Source organism: Pieris rapae, chromosome Z (genome assembly GCF_905147795.1).
Source record: "Pieris rapae chromosome Z, ilPieRapa1.1, whole genome shotgun sequence".
Classification (NCBI taxonomy): Eukaryota; Metazoa; Arthropoda; class Insecta; order Lepidoptera; family Pieridae; genus Pieris; species Pieris rapae.
Window position 1 is genome coordinate 1122708 of NC_059534.1, and position 14451 is coordinate 1137158.

A 14451-nucleotide genomic window follows, 5' to 3' on the forward strand; every position below is an offset into this window, starting at 1 on the left:
AAGACGCATCTTGTACAATATTTGGAGAAGCACCAGTTTTGAAGTCACCGGTACCAATTTAAACCTTCACTGATAGAGCGATCGTGATCGCTAGTAGTAGCTTCATAAAGAACTAATCAGTTGTAAATTGTGTTATTTTTACTCAGACATTTCTGTTTATATTCCGAAAACTATAAGTCTGTTTACAAAACACTTTGACATGGAGCTGGTCGCTAAAAATACGCATCATTTGACACTCAGAACATCCACATTGGTTCACGGTTTAAAGAATAATTGAGAGAAATAGTCTCTCGTACTCGCGTATAACAATAGAATATGAGCAAAATAATAGTGTCTACGTCTGGGTATGCTCGGGGACTAACTCCGACAATTTGGGGTATCGTCATGCGTACAAAACTAAGAAAGCCTGAGTGAGCGAAATACTACATATATACATATACAATGTAAGTGTCCATGGGCGGCTGTATCACTTTACATCAGATGAGCGTCCTGCCCGATTGTCTCTTAATACATAAAAATAAATATTTTAGTATTAGCGGATTAACTCTATTTTTAGATTTTATTATTCTGAAAATAGAGAGAGCTTAGATATTGATGTCTTCTATAGAACTATAACATTATTGTCAACAGTTTCTGCATCATATAGGAATCATTGGTTCATATCTTAACACAATAGTAGATAGCCTATGTTCATCAGGGATTTAGGATTCTAATGGCGAAAGAATTTATTAAATTTGTCCATTCACTCGCTGTCATGTTCCATCTGAAACCACCGGAGACTTTATTGGTTCACAGATTAAGAATAGCCGATTTTCATCAGAGATTATAATTGTAAGAGATTATCAATTCCTTTCCTGTAGAATTGGATCCTATTCAATATTATAAGCGTGCGAATGAGCGAATAGTATATAATTATAAATGTAAATTTAACATGTTTTTTAACATTTTCTTGTGTTTCCTTTGTCTTTCCGTTTTTACTTTCATTAGGAATTATTTAACCTCCTCATTAACTATAGTTTTGCATAATATACGGGCATTAGTGACTGTTATATTGATAAAGAAATGCAATCCTAAAAGGTTTTAGCGAGAACATCATAATGCTTTAATACGAAGGAAGACATCGTGAGGAAACCGTCGACCCTTAGAAGGCTGATCACCTACTTGCCTCATGAAACAGATACATAGGACCAAGACCTGAATCCTTTGTTTTTATATTAAGACTAAATTTTGTATTTTTTCTCTTATTTTTTGTATCTACATAATATGTAAAGTAAAAATTAGTAAAACATTGACATAAATACTCCGCTACGCAAACGTGACTCCTGCATGATATACTTAAACCTTCCTGAAACGTTCTAGATTTTGGTGAAAATTGTATTAAAATCCATTTTGTAGTTTTTGAGTTTTATATGACTCTAGAACTCATGCGAGCATAATGGCAGCGTTCGTAAGAAACGTTTTAATTCGACTGTTTATTCTACCAGTACTCTTTTCTATTTTGAGATTAATATATATTATTATAGTCACAAATAACTTGGATTTCTATTGGTAAAATAATTTTTGTAATATCTACATTAGTTTACCCTCTACAACAATAGCTATTGTAATCGGCGCGTCGCTAGATTTTTGCCCAAACATTTGTGTTAATCCTTTTAACTATCAGCTTGATTATAAAGCCCATTTCCAAAGCCAAAGGTCCAAATCTGACCTGGAATTACGCATCACCTGGATCATCTAGAAAGATCCAAGTGTGAATATATAAACATATACCTACACAAATTAAGTACATATAAGGTGGTGTTGGAGATGGTACAAAACTTATTTTGTACCATCTCCAACAAATCCAATCCAAATCAAAGTTCTTGGTTCTGTGGGCTACAACGAGCTAAGAGTACACCGAGAATTCGCTTGTATCATCACTACATAGTATAAAACAAAGTCGCTTTCTCTGTCCCTATATCCCTTTGTATGCTTAAATCTTTGAAACTACGCAACGGATTTTGATGCGGTTTTTTTAATAGATAGAGAGATTCAAGAGGAAGGTTTTATGTACAATAACATCCATTAAATTACAAGGAAAAATACTGTTATTTTTGAGGTTTCTAATGTGATGTCGTAAATAATTACATTTTTCCGCTTACATTGCAAACGCAGGCTGAACCCTACGAGTTTTATCAAAATAATGTACTAAGTATTGTACACATTGAAAAGGTCTACAGAAAAGTCCCTGATGGTAAATGTCTATCTCTTATGGATAACCAACATTTTTATATACAACGTTCACAGATTTTCTGTAGTGTATTTAGTATCAGCATTGCACCCGTGCGAAGCCGAGGCGGGTCCCTAGTACTTAATAAAGTTGTTACATGGCAAGGACAGTATTCGGCAGTACTTCAGTACCTAAGCTTCAATGTGCCTGATGAGTACGTCAGATAGCGACATCCTCCGCCGTTACTTCATGCCCACAGCTAGGACTAACCTTCTGCAAAGGGCACATGTTATTCGGTGTGTTAATTTACGTAACAAAATAAATAAGTTAGCGGACCTTCTTCATTGTCCGTTGAGTGAGCTGGCAAAAGTTATATAATTTGGTAGTTGCTACAGTTAGTAAATTTCTTGTAGGTAATTTTTATTTTGTAATTTCATAGGTTTTTTTTTGTTTCGTCTGTAAAGGGTATTATTATTGTTCACTCGTGCCAATTTAGGGTCACCTGTTAAACGCTCCTATAATTCAAGTTGCTATATAGATCAAACATGGAATATATAATACAAAAAGCTTCAAAAACTGAAGAAACTTAGAAAGGAAAAGAAAACATTAAAACATATTAATAAATAAATATAAAACACTTTTATGTTGAAGTTATTTCATGAACATAGCATAGCTATAAATATTATATATATGGAGAGTGAGATAGTAATATATTGTGGGAATAACCACCCCTTCAAAGTCGGTTAACTAAGTATTTAAGCAGCCCCCGACGTGTATTCTATTAACCAAACGTTATGAAAAATGCTTAGAGGATTATAAAATATGATTCCACGATTTGGGGTGAGTACTGTTACCATAAATAACGATGTTTTATGCGGCCTTTTCGATGATCAAAGGTAAAAAAATATTTAGATGGACCGATTTCCGATCCGACCGATTTGTCTTCAAGTCTGTGGATGATCTCTCCAATGACATGAAGGTAAGATCTCTTATAGTCTGTTTTTTGGAATGGAATAGCAGTAGTAGCCAACTCGAGGACGCCTCCTGCGAGATTCGTAGACTGTCGAACCTACTTGGGCCATCGCGGGGTGGTCGAACACCTGAAGGGCAGGATGGCTCACTGGAGTGAAACAAAGGTCCACCTTTCATGATGAAGGCGGTTCTTTAACCTAGCAACAAGGCTAATATCATGCTAACACGTACAGTAAAGCATCTATTATTACCCGTAGACTAGCAAATGAAGAATTAAAAGCCTGCATTTAAGCCTGGCTTTTAATTCTTCATTGGCAAGTGATTGGATCATCCGGATCCTTTAAAACTTCTCTACGGGTCAATTGATGCTTTTATGTACCTACGTGTTGGGATGATGTTAGCCTTGTTTAAGTGGTGTTCCACTATTGGAACTTCATCTATTGGGCTATGGTCATGATCTAGGTCATGGTGGAACGACGTTTCTCATAACGCAATTTTGACCACCTGTGGATATTGGCATATTCAATTCGCGAAGACTACTCTAGCGTAGGTCATGCATAGTAGAATATAAAGTCTCTGGCTCGCCCGAACGTCAAAATATGCTCAATTTCGATAGAGCGTTTCAGGGTTTCGATTACTTTACATTGTTAAGTTATATAGTCCTGAGCCTTAACACGTAATTAATTACATATTAAATCCTCACTAAACACATTGTCTATTGGTGAAAACTGTATAAAAATTCCTTCTATGGTTTTTGACTTAATCGGATTCAAACAGACTTCAGTTTATATATCCTAATATAGACTTTTTGCTATTCAATACGTTATATTTAAGTCAATTTACATTAAACCATAATATGTTATACATCAAAACCTTCGTCATTTGACACACAATATATGAGGAAAACTGTATTAAAATCTGTGCGGCATTTTTTGAGTAAATCCCGTTTAAACGCAAACATCATTACAACTAATGTATCTTAAAATGATTCTCAGATAAGACCCATTTTGGTCTTATGACTTTAGGCCAAAAGGCCGAAAATCTTAGAAAATCCAACACCATGGACACACTACATGGGATCGGCCAGATGTCTTTACAAAGGCAGTTAATGCGCACGCCTCCACGCAATGTTTACTTTTATGTTATATTTTCACCTGAATTTGTTCGCACCAAATAATTGTTTTGTATTCCTCTAGTTTTATATAAGATACATATATACTACTTTATTCATTCACTCACTCACACATTTGCACCCACACACTTACTCGTGCATTCAGGCGTGTTGGTAACAGTTGAAAAAATAAATTAAATAAGGTTAAATAATATAATTATTTTAAGGAATTTAGAATTAAGTTAGAGCTAGGAACCCTGACACAGGTATTTTTTTACATAAAACGGTTCCCAAATCTTACACCTAGGAATGCAAATGTGCTTAAAATGAACAAAGACTTTATTATTATTATATATATATGTTAGATATACGTTATGCTAAAATATTTTTAATTCAGAAGACATATCTGAACGTTAAGTTCCAAAACAGGAGTTTATTGTAATAAATAATATATAAATTTATAATTATTATTTTACTACCATTTCACAAGTCAAGGGCGTAGAGCGGGCAAGAAGAACTGGCAAGAAACTCTCCGCCACTCTTTAATCGCTAAGTTTTCAATACAAATTATTAGAACTGCAGCAAATCAATACCAAGGATTAGTATCATTTAAATAATCGACAAATTTATAAAAATATTTACTGATTAATTTACGTTTAGCGAGTGCCTATTGAATTTATTTAGTGATAATTCTCTAATTTCGCTTGGGAGTTTTTTGTGAAAACGAATACAATTTCCATATAAGGAGTGGTTTATCTTCTGCGGCTTGGTTGGTCGTACGCTTAAATTACTCGATTATTATACCAATGAAAGTCACCATTTGTTTTTAAATAGTTTATATTTTTTGAACTTACAACAAGGCTTTAAGATATTTACCAGATAGTGTCGTAATATTTAATTCCTAAAACTTTCTCCGCATCTGTATAACATATAAGTATTACTTGCAGATAATATTTGAAATATCTAAAAAGGTTCAGTAGTTTTAGTGTTAAAAAGAAGCAAATAAATCCCCAAGTGTCGTGTATCAGGTATATAAAAATATTCATTTCGACACAGCCTCCAGAACCTTCTGAAGAAGATTATGTATCAATCGACCCAAAATAAATTACATTTCTTTATTTATTACACTCATTTACCCAAATGACATCAAGTAAAGGAGAATATACACTTAACGAATTTAAATGAACATTATTTAAAAACTACTGCACGAATTTTTATACAACCTTCACTAGTAGATAGATTATATCTTAACAAAGGTTTTAAAATACAATTAACTATGATTTTATGTAAATTGTAATATTTAAAAGGCAAAACGTGAATATTAAAATACTTTTACTTATGTAGTCCTCCGGTCGATATCAAGGCGAGAAACGCAAAAATCACTAAACGGATTTTAATACAGTTTAAACTAGCCGATAGCGTGTTTCATGGTGATTGTTTATATATATAATTAATTACGGTTTTATGTAAATTTACCTACTGATATAACAGTTGTTGTCAAACTAAAAATAACACCGCAAACTCCACACACATTATAAATAAATGCTAGCTTTAAACGATGTTCAAAAACTACCAAATCGATTGAGTAATACTTCAGATTACACATTGAAATACACTTTATTTAAATCAAAAAATATCATCTCGATATCATTATTAGTTTTTGAGATATTTGTGGTAAAACAAATATATACAAAATTTGGCCCTTGAAGAGACTTAAAAATATTATTAAATATAGTGTGTAGGAACTCTAAAATGTCGGCGTCCCTAAAGTAGATAAGCAATTAGAAAAAATCAAAATGGCCGCCGAAAAAAACGTAAGAAAAAAAGGTGATTTGATGCGCTCACGCATCTTTAGGGTTTATGTAGTTTTTTATAAGACAATCTATGATTAAAATTTTACAATTTTGTTTCTAAAGTAACAGAAATTAAATTCAAATACAGTAGTTCAGTTTACGAATGATTTGGTTCATTTTCGCTTCAATAGATGGCGCTCAAACTAAATAAAAATATTTTTCTATTATTATTATCTTTTAAAAAAATATATAAAACTATACTTTAAGTGATTTTTATTTAGACTTTGGCGTTTTACTTCATTCTTTTGACATAAATTTAGTTAGAACGCACTTTAAGCTTGGGAGTTGCAAGTCCAAACGCAGCTTTGGAGATACAAAAATGATATTTCAACGCCCGATAAGTTACTAATTGGAAGTTTCACATTGTATTTAAGCGTAAATAACGAAAAACATATCCAACATTTTAATTAAAACTATCTATGGTAATTTTATAAAACAAAAAACGAAACGCGCAACAGCCGATACCGGATAGCATACGAATGAAAGAGACAGCTATATATTACTCAAAACTTCCACCATTCGGTGTGCGAACGCTGCGATTGGTTGGATTTTACCGCGTTTGGGCGTCGCCTCCATGTTGCCATAAATTGAGTTGTTGACACATTAATAAGCATTTTATATTTTTCTTTTTTGGCGCGAAATTATCGTTGAATATAATTATTTTGAAAGTAATGAACTGCCTGTGTGGTCTTATTAAAGGAGCCATTTTGTAATGGGAATTTAATGTAGGGTTTTTATTTGCGTTTTTAATTAAAACTATTTCAACTATATAGTTTCTGTTACGATCAGTCGTTGTAACGGCCCGTTTATTATACGTTTTGTAATTTTCTATAGTTAAATGTTTGACTATATCATGGATTTCTGTATACAAATTAATTTCTTACGAGTCGTATGTGCTTGGCTTTATTATTATTACAATTTTAATAAGAAGGGAATACTATACTATATTAAGACCTACATAATTATTACGACGTAATTTTGACTAAGATTATCGATAAGCTATCTGTATATAAACATATATATAATAGTAAATATAGCGGTATAGATAGGTATATAATCTACGACTTTGCGACTATTTTCAATGTAAGTAGGTAATATAAATTGTTTTAGTAGCTGTAACAAAACGATTAGTATTTTCTACGATTTGTTTTTTTTTAAATATTTTTTTTATCTACTTATAACCTAAGGTTTGCTATATTCAAAGTAATACTTACGGACTGTTCTATAAAAATATAACCATTAAATCAAACTCGGTACCTACGAATTTTATAAAAGCAACAAAACTGCGTATTTTCTACGACTTGAAGCCAGTAACGTTTAGATTTATCTACTTATACGAATTAACTTAAAACTATTTACTTTTCTTCACAAGTTTTTATAACAAAACGATCAGTAACTCCAACGACACGTTCTATCAAATAAAATATATTTGTTGATCTCTTGTTTCGCTTTACTAAAATCGATTTTCTCTTTAATATCCGTTAAATTATAAAAAAATAATTTATCGCATTAAATAACAATTTAAAAAACTTATTAAACGTTTGTTACACTTTCCATTTTACGTAATAAATAAATAATTAACGGCATAAATAAATAAATAGATTATTATATGAATACATGATTTATTTAATAAATGGACACTTTAATAAATAAATAGGTACACAATTGTTTAAATAAATAGGGGTCGTATTACGTAAGCACTAACTACTTACCTATATGAGGGGGGGGGATCTTTGATTATCGTCTATGCTCAAAAACGAAATGCATTTTTGAGGATTTCTACAAAAGATTAATAGATATGTATTATTTTTGAGAGCTTTACTAACTTTTGCAGACAAGAGAAAGGGGGGGGGGGGGGATAAATTGCAGTACTTACGTAATACTGAAGCGGCTAAATGGAATTTTTTAAATAAATCAACAATAGATAAATGGATTTACAAATAATTTGTTACAAATTGATAAATAAAATTAAATTATTCGTCTATTTAATTAAATAGATATATAGAATATGAGAGATACTCGAATCAATAAACAGGTAATCAAAAGAAGGATAAACAATTGAATAGTGAGATGAACAGAAAAATTAAGCCTAGATAGATATATTAATAAATTTATCGATACTGAGTAAAAAAGTGGAACAATTGAATAAATGAATAATTAACAATAAAAGAGAATAGATTCTGCGATATTTCGTATAGAAACCACAGCCCAATGTTAACAATGGTAAAATGCACTCACGCGCACAATATAGGAACCGATTGGCCACGGCCTATTAGTCTATGCCCCGGTGACAATGGCGCGACCTGTCAAAACTGGACGTCAATATTTTTGGCGCGATTTGACACGCCGCCGGTGATTCCGGAGGTTTCCGGGAATGTCTCGGCTGTGGCTAAATTGATTTGCCTTTTCGCGTGAAATTTAAGTTAGACATTGTTGAATTTTAAAGCAGTGTCTTACAATGGATATCGTGCGTTGGAAAGTTTGTGGTCGGTTTTATGATATATTCCAGTCAATATAATATATTAAACTAAATATAATATATACCTACTAATTAATTATATATCAAAACCTTCGTTAAGAGACACACTATCAATTGATGTGTAGCCAAATGTGCCAAAATCCGTTTAATTATTTTATAAATTAAGTACGATTTGGTGCAGCTTTTTCAAGATTCGGCCAACACAGAATATATCCGAAAGTGAACTGTTTAATAACCGCATTTCAGTCAATTTATATATAATCATAATTAATTATATATAAAAAGCTTACTTAATAATTACACTATCTATGAATGTACACTATATTAAAATCCGTTAAGTAGTTTTTGAGGTTTTCGCCTTTATATAAACCGGGATACTCCATTTTATATGTAACGATCTTAATATAGACATTTTGCTTTACAATAATCATTAAATTTCACTCAATTTACATAAAACCATTATATCATCATTATAACAAAATCTTGTATGAAAAACACTATCTATTATTGTACAGTGTATCAAAATCCGTTCAGTACATTTGGAGTTAAATGCATTCAAACGCGGAAAATTAAGTTTTATACTAGGACTACGTAAATCTTTTGTATACTGAAGATACAAAAATTCAACATAAAAGGCCGGCTACGCACTCGAAATTTTTCTACATTAAATACTAAGTTCCGCGTGATATTTTTTTATTTTTTTATTTTATATTTAGTATGGAATCACAGGTAGTAGATAACTTTCTGAAGTCGTTTTAAATTTTACTTATCGGATGAACTTTTACCTTCAAAGACTCATAGAGATAGCAGATCAGGACCAAAACTGGAGTGGTTGGATGTCGTTAATACCTTGGAAGATTTCACGGGCATTGGATGGATTCATCTTCCAGGGACAATTAAAAAAGTTGGGGCAGCCGCGGAGGAGGCGAAAAATGATAATCAGCTCAATTGTTCTTTCCTCCAACTGACTTGGTTCTCATTGGAGTAGAAACTCTTGGGCTTCAAGTGCAAAGCTAATTAAAGATTTAAATTGGTGGTGTCACCGATGTCACCAGATCTGGTGCTTTTCTTAACGAATAAGTATCGCGAGGAAACGTTAAAGTGTTATTGAAAATTTAATTTGAAGAAAATTGTTAATACTTACTGTATTTTTTTATAATTAATTTTTACTCATAAAGAAACATGGTGTTTTGGCTCCAAAACCAGGATTTGACTATTAGAATCCCAAATCAAAAAAGATAGGGTATAAATTACTAATATATTTTGGTGTGAAGATAAACTATATGCTGCGGAAACTAAATGTGAGGAACATATATGCTATCAATACAATAATAGACGTGTATAGTAGTTATATTCTGGGGGTACATTGTCTTCATATATAATTATTTAATTGAGGACAAATCCTTGTTTTTTTATTATTCTCTATTACTCAATATGTCATATAGAACATGGTGTAATGGTTGCAGCTCCTTACTAATATTGTGTAAAAAAATCTTGTCGATTAAAAAGAGTGGCGGAGATTTTATTGCCAGTTCTTCTCTTCCGTTCTACGCCCTTGATTTGAAAACTGGCAGTAAATGTAAATTTACAATTAATTTAATTTATTTGACGTTCATAAGTGTACTTGTTTATCTATATGAATACAGATATTTTTGTTTGTTTGTTTTGTAATTAATGTATACAAATATTGTTAATTCTATTTTAAAAGAGTAAGTGTGGAGTTTCTTGCCCATTCTCCACACGAAACACCTTTTGGTAGGGGCAACTAGAATCATCTTTATATCATACTAGCGACCCGCCCCGGCTTCGCACGAGTGCAATACTGATACTAAATACACTACAGAAAATCTGTGACCGTTGTATATAAACATGTGGGTTATCCATAAGAGATAGACATATACCATCACGGACTTTTCTGTAGACCTTTTCAATGTGTACAATACTTAGTGCATTATTTTGATAAAACTCGTAGGGTTCAGCCTGCGTTTGCAATATAAGCGGAAAAAATATAATTATTTACGACATCACATTAGAAACCTCAAAAATAACAGTACTTTTCCACAATTTAATGGATGTTATTATACATAAAACTTTTCTCTTGAATCACTCTATCTATTAAAAAAAACCGCATCAAAATCCGTTGCGTAGTTTCAAAAATTTAAGCATACAAAGGGACATAGGGACAGAGAAAGCGACTTTGTTTTATACTATGTAGTGATTTAACGTTCAAAAGTGCCATTTTAGGTGGTCTAATTGGAATAAATGATTTGATTTGAACTATTATTATTTATTTATTATAAGACAATCTACATATGTATAACGAGTTCTGCATTTAATACATTGAAAGCTTAAACTAAGTGTACAAAGCGAGTGTGTACAAAGTGGCGAGTTTTGATTAAGTATCTAAATATGAATGTTTGAAAATATGTATCTATTATATTATTTAAAAAAAACATTTTTAGGATCCGAGTGGTATACATACAGCAGGGTGTCGAAAACTCGGATCCGACAGCTAGGGATGGCAATGGTTGAAAAATGAACGGGACGCTCGCACGGTTCCGAGTGGTCGGCACCGCTGCTATGAACCCGCTCCACTGGGATTCGAGAAAAGAGCACTTTATGTGTTAAAAAACAATTAGGGCAGTAGTTAAAAAACACTTCTAACTACTGACATCTGTCAGATCTTGAAGGAGATTCAAGTGATTGACTTGGGTAGGTATAACTATTGACATAATTAGCGTATTTATTTTTTTTATCTCAAGTAATAATGTACTAATTAGAGGGACTCCTTTTAATAATATTTTTTAATAATTAAATTTTAAGGTTAGTTATTAGATATATTTTTAGTTTGTAATTGTATATTAATATAATTAAATGAATAAAATAAAATAATACATTAACGTATATACTCTAATGCATAACATAAATTTATGTAACAAAAATATATTATTCTCTAGGTAAGATTCTGAAGATACTAGCAGCATCCAAGGGAGCTCATGAGTTTCATCATCGGTCTTGAAGGCAGAATACAAGATTGTCAAGGAAGGTTTTGCACCACCACTATTGGAAACCAGCCAACTGAAGTATTTTCTAAGACCGACAACGCACTCGCGAGCCCTCTGGCATTGAGGGTGTTCTTGTACTTAACACCAGATGAGCCGCCTGCTTTTCTTTCACTCATTTTAAGTAACAAAGAATTGTTACTGGTTAACAGGTCGACAACGCACTCGCGAGCCCTCAGTCATACATGTCGATGGGCGGTAAGTGTTTCCGTACTTAGGCCTTTTGGCGGTGTCCATGGGCGGCGGTATCACTTCAGGTGAGCCCGTCTGCCTGTTTGCTCGCTGTTCTTTAGAGTTAATTATTGCGTACGCGCACAACGTAAACCTTTAAACCAGCGTGTTGCCTTCGAGTCTATTGTGTGGCTGTCAAAATATTTTTACCTCGCTCACCCTTGTAGTTCTTTGTGTTATTTATATTGTACATTTCGCGTGAATAACATTTTGCTTTTTAACATATAACCCTGTCAATTTACGTAAAACCATAATTAATTATATATGCGAACGTTGCTTATGAAACACGCTATCTATTGATGATAACTGTATCAAAATCCGTTTGGTAATTTACGAATTAATTACGATCTTTTGCGACCTTCTTCACATTCGTTTTCGTCTCCAATACCGATATTTAAAATATCTTGTTTATAATCATTATACATATTTTAGTAATTTAACATAAAACCATCATTAATTACACAAGTCTGCAAAAAAAAAAAAAATAAGAGCTGTTTTGGTTTTTATGTGGAATTCTTACGTTTTTGGTTATGCTGAATTCGAAAATAACTTTCATTTTGTCCTAGAACGTCACGTTTTCTGACAATTCAGGTTCTATGTTAAACAAGTTATTATCGTAAAATAAAACATAAAAAATTAAAAAATTAATTTATAATTGCGTAACAAAACTATTTTTTATTTAAAATACATTAATTAATAAGCACTAAATACATTTTTTTCCCCAGTGAGACTCCTTTTGGTACATTTTCGCTTGTGGGAAGCATCTGGAAGGTCTCTTTGAAGCGTCCAACAGTAGTCTGCCATCATTGAGACGCTCCATTTTCCCTGGTATATTTTTTCCATCTCCTTAATATCTTGGTGAATTCGTTCGCCTTGCTCTTCACTCACGTCTCCTAAATTTTCTGGAAAGTAGTCGAGGTGGGAATGAAGAAAATGTACTTTTAAACTACTTAAGCAACCTAAGGCTTGAAATGCTTTTAACATTCTTTTGACGATTTGTTTGTAGATTGGGTCTTTGTAATTGCCTAAAAAGTAAATTCCTGCTTTTAAGCCTTGATCCAAGCAACTCAGCAGCGTTTTTAGGAAGATTCAAGTCTCTTATCAAATCATTTAGCTCGCCCTGGGAAAACAATTTCGGACTGTTGTCATCTTCAAATTCAAAACTTGATTGGTCATCGGGCTTAGGTACAGCACCATCTTCGTCAGAACTTGGAATCTCTTCCAAGGTAGCAGGGACCTTGGGAACTGGTATTTCGGTCCCATGAGGGATGGGACGAGTAGCTGATTGCAGATTGGGGTATGAAATTGACTGCTTCCATTTTGAATTATACCCTTTCACATTACACGAACAAAAGTAACAATCATCACTATGGTTCTTTTGCTCGGCCCATACCATAGGAATCGCATATCGGAAAGCTTTTTTCTTGCCCTTAAACCAATTTCGAAGGTCTTCAACACATCGTTTGCAGACTTTATGAGGTGCCCAAGCTTTATCCTGATCTCCAAGTTTTAAGTCAAAATACGCAAAGTATACTTTTTTTACAAAGTCCGTAATATTCACCATTTGCTTTAATATCATATATTCGCCACAAATGTAACAGAAACTATCAGACGAATTCACACACTTCCGCTTTGACGACATTGCACTATATTGATCTAAGATCTATAAAACAATGACGATTTAACACGTAATTGTACCGCGCGGCGCGCCATACTCGACACTGTCGGAGCGCGCACGTTCAGGTTACAATATGTTTATATTTGTTAATGTAGCTCAAACAGGTGTTCGTTATTTAGAAATTAATGATAGTTACGTCCAGAAAACATTTAAAAACAGTTATAAAAATAAAATTATACCCATAGATTATGACTACAAGTTAGCCCAAAACTCCCTTTTTTGTAATAGAATTGTGTGATTGTAAAAAAACCTTACGTTCTGGAATTTTTTGAGTATTTTTTTAGTTTTCAGAACACCTTAATACATAGAAATCAGTTGAAAATATCCAGACAGCATTTTTGTTGTAGACCTGTGTTATATATGCTAGCCTTTCTTATGAAACAGGCTATGTATTAATGATAACTGTATCAAAATCCGTTTGGTAAGTTATGAGTTTATTACGATCTTTTGCGACCTCCTCCGATACAGATATAAAAATGTCATGTATAACAATCACTATATTTCAGTCAATTTACATAAACTTTAATAAATTATATATGCTAACCTTTCTTATAAAACATGCTATCTAATAGTTTTAAATATATCCAAATCCATTTGGTAGTTTTTAAGTTTATCGTGTCTAAACACATAGGTACTTCTTTTATATGAAGATCTTAATAAATATTATAGACATTTTGCTTTTCAATCATCGTTATATCTCAGACAAATGACACAAAATTAAGCAAATACTTTAATCATCAAAGCATCCTTAATAAACACACTATATATTAGTACAAACTATATCAAAATCCGTTCGCTAGTTTAGCACGTTTTTGCCATCTTAACAGTCTGGTTCTGTATTGAATAATTGTTAATC